The sequence below is a fragment of the Pelobates fuscus genome, chromosome 7 (assembly GCF_036172605.1).
Source record: "Pelobates fuscus isolate aPelFus1 chromosome 7, aPelFus1.pri, whole genome shotgun sequence".
Classification (NCBI taxonomy): domain Eukaryota; kingdom Metazoa; phylum Chordata; class Amphibia; order Anura; family Pelobatidae; genus Pelobates; species Pelobates fuscus.
In genome coordinates, this window is record NC_086323.1 from 8,046,089 (window position 1) to 8,052,088 (window position 6,000).

Here is a 6,000-nt window from a genome sequence, read left to right on the forward strand (position 1 = left end):
CCCTTTGCAAGCATTATTGGCTTCCTTATATAGGATGCCTCTGATTTGTCCGATTTAAATGCTTTAAATGCCCTCTTCTTATTTTGAATCTCTTGTTTTACTTCTCTACTAAGCCACATTGGTTTTAATTTGTTTCTTTTATATGTATTACCCAACGGTGCATACTATGAAATGTACCTTTGCAATATATGTTTAAAGAGATTCTATTTATCCTCTGTGTTTTTTCACTAAGAAGTTTATACCAGTCGATATGTTGTAGAGCTGCCCTAATCTTATTGAAATTGGCTTTTTTAAAATTATATGTTTTAGTATACCCCATGTGCTTTTGCTTTTTTAGGTTTATTTAAAAAATTACCATATTGTGATCACTATTTCCCAGTTAATATATTGCTTGTTATGCAGTTCATAGATTATTATACAGTTAATAGATTGTTATACAGTTAATAGATTGTCTGTTATACAGTTAATATTTTATGTGTTATACAGCTAATATTTTAATGTATTAACGTAAGTCTTCAACAGAGCGTAAGGGCCTAGACGGGTGGATAGATAGTTGGGAGCAGCATTGTGTAGAGATTTGAAAGCAAGAACCAGGATTTTTAAATTGAGCCCTATATCTTACAGGAAGCCAATGTAGGGACTGACAGAAAGGTGAGGCATGGGAGGTGCGGGCGGACAGGAAGATGAGCCCGGCAACGCTCCAAGCTCGCAAGAGGAGAACCTGGAGGAGCTGCAGGCTGAGCTCCCGGGTCCTCTCTCCCTCCCCCGCCAGCATAGTGCCTGCGGACCGTGGAGAGAGATCTCTGATCTCCCCTCCGGTCCACAGGCACATTGCAGGGCTAACACCTTTATGTGCTGGCAGGGGAGAGGGAGACTGTCTGTTTTCTCGGGGGGGCAATTGCCCTGCTGCCCCCCTCTGAATCCGCCACTGCACTGGGTCCGCCTCCAAATACCGCCCACAGGAATACACACACAGACACAAACAAAAACACACAAACTGATACAAAAGGGCACAGATACATACTAACAGACACACATACTGAAACAGACATACACGCATACAGGCATACATACTGACACACACATACTGGGACATACACACAGGCATACATAGTGACAGACAGGCACATACTAACATACATACAGACACACATGCACGAGGACATAAAGACACATACATACATACACACACACATACATTCATACATACATGCAGACATACTGACAGACATACAGACACACATGCACGAGGACAAAAAGACACATACATACAGACACCGACATACATACATACACACATACATTCATTCATACATGCAGACATACTGACAGACATACAGACACTGACATCCATACACACATACATTCATAATGGCATACAGACATACATAGACATACATACATTTAGACTGACATATATTCAGACTGACATACATGCAAATATACAGACATACATGCATACAGACATCCATATACACATACACACAGACATACGTTCATAATAATATGCAGACATACATTCATACTGACTTACAGACATACATATATACATATATAATGACATACAGACATACATATATACATACATAGACATACCTACAGACAGACATACTTGCATACAAACATACATACATACATCCATAGACATACATACACACACAGACATATATACATAGACATACATGCATTCAGTCAGACAGACATACCTACATACATACACACAAACATGCATGCATACAGACATACATACATACATAAAGACAGACATACGTAGACATACATGCATACAGACAGACAGAAATGCATGCATACATACAGACAGACATACATACACAGACAGACATACATAGACATACATATATACAGACAGACATACATGCATACATACAAAGACATACATACAGACAGACATGCATGCATACAGACATACAGACAGCCATACACATACATGCATACAGGCATACAGACACACACAGAGCTCATTTTCCAGCCACCCTCCTGTCTCTTACCTTTTCTTTGCAGGAGGGTGGCTGGGGATGATGGGAGTCGGCACGGCTGCCTCTTCACTGCCTGGCTCTCCCTCTTCACTGGCGCGCACGCGCCCCTCCCGCGTGGAGTGTGCTGGGAGGAAGTGACCACTTCCTCCCAGCAGCACTTGTGGCTGCTTTTTTTTTTTTAAAGGGGCCCGGTCGCGCTATCCAACGGCCACAGCGCTGACCGGGCCCCTGAAGATATAGGGCCCATCGGGTGGCCCTAAGTGTGTGGGCCACCCAATGGGCCCCACACGTGGGGCCCGGGCGGCCGGGCCCCCCAGGGCCGCCGGGCCCGTGACAACCGTTATGGTTGTCACCCCCTGATGGCGGCCCTGCTTATATACACATCCCCTGATAGGGGACATAACAGGGATTAAACTGATAGGATTAGTACTACTTACACACCTTATAATAACGCAGAGAGAGGCAACTCAGAGAGAGGAGTCTGAAGAAGAGGAGTCAGAGGAGGAAGGTGGCTTTGAGGAGGTGGAAGACCAAACACAGCAGGCGTCCCAGGGGGCTTGTTGTCACCTTTCGGGGACCCTTGGTGTTCTACGTGGCTGGGTGGAGGAAGAGACCTTCAATGACATCAGTGAGGACAAGGACGGGACATGGCTAGCTTGGTATCCAACCTTGTGCAAATGGGGAGTTCGCGGTTGTGCAAATGGACTGTTTGCGGTTGTTTGCGGTGCGTTAAACGGGGAGTTTGGTCTGACACTGTGAAGCGGGCGTAACCCTTACACTACCTGATCGATACAACATCATACCTGAATGTTAGGTGATTTATGCCCTTTATGGATTAAAACCAGACTCTGCATCAACTGTGTAATTTTCCATGGGAGTTTTGCCATGGATCCCCCTCCGGCATGCCACAGTCCAGGTGTTAGTCCCCTTGAAACAACTTTTCCATCACTATTGTTGCCAGAAAGAGTCCCTGTGGGTTTTAAAATTCGCCTGCCCATTGAACTCTATGGCGGTTCGAAAATGTTATGTTCGCGACATCACTATTGGTCGCCTTCTATTTTCTCTTTATACTGCCTCTCTTGGCAAACTTATTACCTCTTTTGGACAAAGCCTTGGGGGACTCCAACCGAGACAGGACGAGGGGAGAAGGTACGCTGATGGCAACCAGATATATCTCTCCCCTGCTGTCCTGCAACATGTTACTGCTTGCCTTTCTTTAATCTCTGATTGGATGTCCTCCCGCTTTCTGAAACTCAATGTCTCTAAAACTGAGTTTCTTATTTTTCCCCCTGACAATGCTTATCCTCCTCCTTCGTTTTCCCTGCATGTTGATGGTACTTGCATCAGTCCGTTCTTGCAAGCTCGTTGTCTTATCTGGTTATCTGGTTTTATCTTTGATCCTGACCTCACCTTTACACCTCTTATCCAGTATGTTGCTAAAACCAGTCAATTCCACTTTAAAAACATTGCCCACAACGCTTCCCCTTTCTCACTCAAGATGTTGTCATGGAGCTTGTCAATGCTCTGGTAAGCTCTGTAACTCTCTCCTTATTGGTCTCCCCAGAACCTGTATTGCCCCTCTCCAACCAGTAATGAATGCTGCCGCCATGCTGATCTTTCTCACCCGTCGTTCCTCCCATGCCTCACCTCTCTGTCGATCTTTTCACTGGCTTCCTGTATCATTTAGGTGTCAATTAAAAATACTAACCCTTACCTATAACTCTAGCCCCTCTTACATTTCATCCCTGATTCATAGATATGCTCCTTCTCGTTCTCTCGCCTCTGCCGGTGACCTTCTCTAATTCTTGCTTGCAGGACTTGCGGGCGGCTCCCTTCCTTTGGAACAGCCTACCTACCCCCCATCAGTCTTCAATTGTTTAAGAAGTCCCTCAAAACACATCTGCTTATAGACTCCCAGAGTAACTTCTCCATACCTATCCATATCTTGCTCTTCTAAAGAGCCATACTCCACTCTCACCTCCAGTTGTGCTACTTTTCCACCTTCTTTGGTGGCTGTCACCCTTGATGCCCTTCCTATTGTATTTTTATACCCTGTAGCGGACCACGGTTAACCGACTGGTTACCTGCGCTAATTTCTTCCTTCAGCCACTCTGTGTCATGGGTGGTGGTCCGGAGACCGGGACCCTGTATGCCTAATGATGGTAGGATTCACAGTGTGGTGCAGGGTAACCACACGCCCCCTGGTGTTGAGCACCAGGGTTTGTGCGACCACATACCAGGGCCCTGATGCAGCTTCTGCAGATCCCAGGAGCTTGATATTATGCAGATATGTATCCAGTACTAGAAACAAGACAAGACTAGAATAGGCACCAAACAAGATAACAAGACAAGACTAGAAGAACCCAGAACCGGAGCAGGACAGAAAGCAGAACCCAGAACATGTACACAAGACATGAGGGGAAAAAAACAGGACATGGACAGTACAGGACTGTACATGAACTGGGAATACAAGACACAATAAAACAAGAGAAGAGATACAAGGCAAAACAAAAAAGGAGAAATAACTAAGTACTATATATGTAATAAACATTGAAGATTTAGACATACATAAATGGCCAAGATGTATGCAGCCCACCACTGCACCAAAGTACTCCAAGTACGGTGGGACCTAACTGCCTAGATATGCATGACTAAATAAACAAAAATAAAACACACAGGGTACTTACCTGCAAGGAAAGGAGCAGAGGAAATGAGGCCACTGCCTGCAAAAACCAACTCAAACAAAAAGGATTAATGGCAAAGGAATGGGTGTGGCAACAAAAAACAAACATTTAAAGGAATCCAGGAGGCTGGGAATTCCAGGAACGGAATAAAGGAATGAACCCAGAAAACCCACCATAAAGAAAACCAGACATAGAATAGAAAACCAGAAAAACCAAGAAAAACTAAACAAGAATTGTAAAAAGAGTACTGGATACCAGAAGCCATTGCCAGAAATGATCCGCAGACAGGAACAGGATGTGACACTTTGGAATCATTAACACAAGCAGATATCAATTCCCCCAGTAACCAGGCAAAACCTAGTTCTGTGAGTCAACTGAGTTTATTCAGACCACACATGGCTTTTATGCACAGACCCCTACAAGGGGTTTACAATACAGTAAAACAGGGGTTTCAATCCCAAGATCCTCTGTACCTGAGAGATAATTTCGTGAGAAAAACCCTTATCTAATTATCTCCTGGGTACAGAAAATCCATACAAAATATACAGTACCCCAAAAGTGCCCCCACCATACTCAGGAAACACACAAAAAGTATATTGCTGGATAGCCCTTATCTGAGTGTATAACATATTCAGATATCACTCAGATCGGTTCGGTGAAACGGGAAGATATTGAAGTAAAGTTTTGACTGGCCAGACACGAGGTGCTAGCCCAAAATAGTTTTAGGAAAATGGGTGCTGTGGCCGGTCTCTGTTCGTGGGGTTCCTGTGCAAACACCAAGCAAGGGATTCTCTTAGTTTCAGGGTACAAATGCTCCCCCTGTTTGGTAGTTCATAGCTCCCAAACGTTGTTCGTTTAGGTGGTCGGGAAATAGAACGGGCAGTGGTCTAAGTTTCACCGGCGTTCGTGCGAGTGCCTAGCCGAAAAGAGTTCCAGGCACTCGATGACCAAGTACCGCAGACCATGTTCGGTAGACAAGATGGCCGCCATTCTTTTGCCTGCTATGTGTGTTCTGTTATACGAAATGGCGGCCACCCAGGGGAAGCATTCATTAATTACTTCCCTTGTGGTTTTGCACGTAAGTTGCTGGTGTGAACGTTCTAATTGTCCTCATTCGGCAGACGAATAGATATTGTTCGTATGAAGTACTCCCGAACGAAAAAAGGGTAAAACAAACTAAATAAAGGGGAAAACACACAAATAGGTGGTAAGCAGGGCCCTCATCTACCTATTGTTTCTGTGTCACTGTGAAATTGTCTTGTATGTACGTAGTGGGGAATCGCGATGCAGCCTAGAACAACATCTAACCAGGGCCGGTG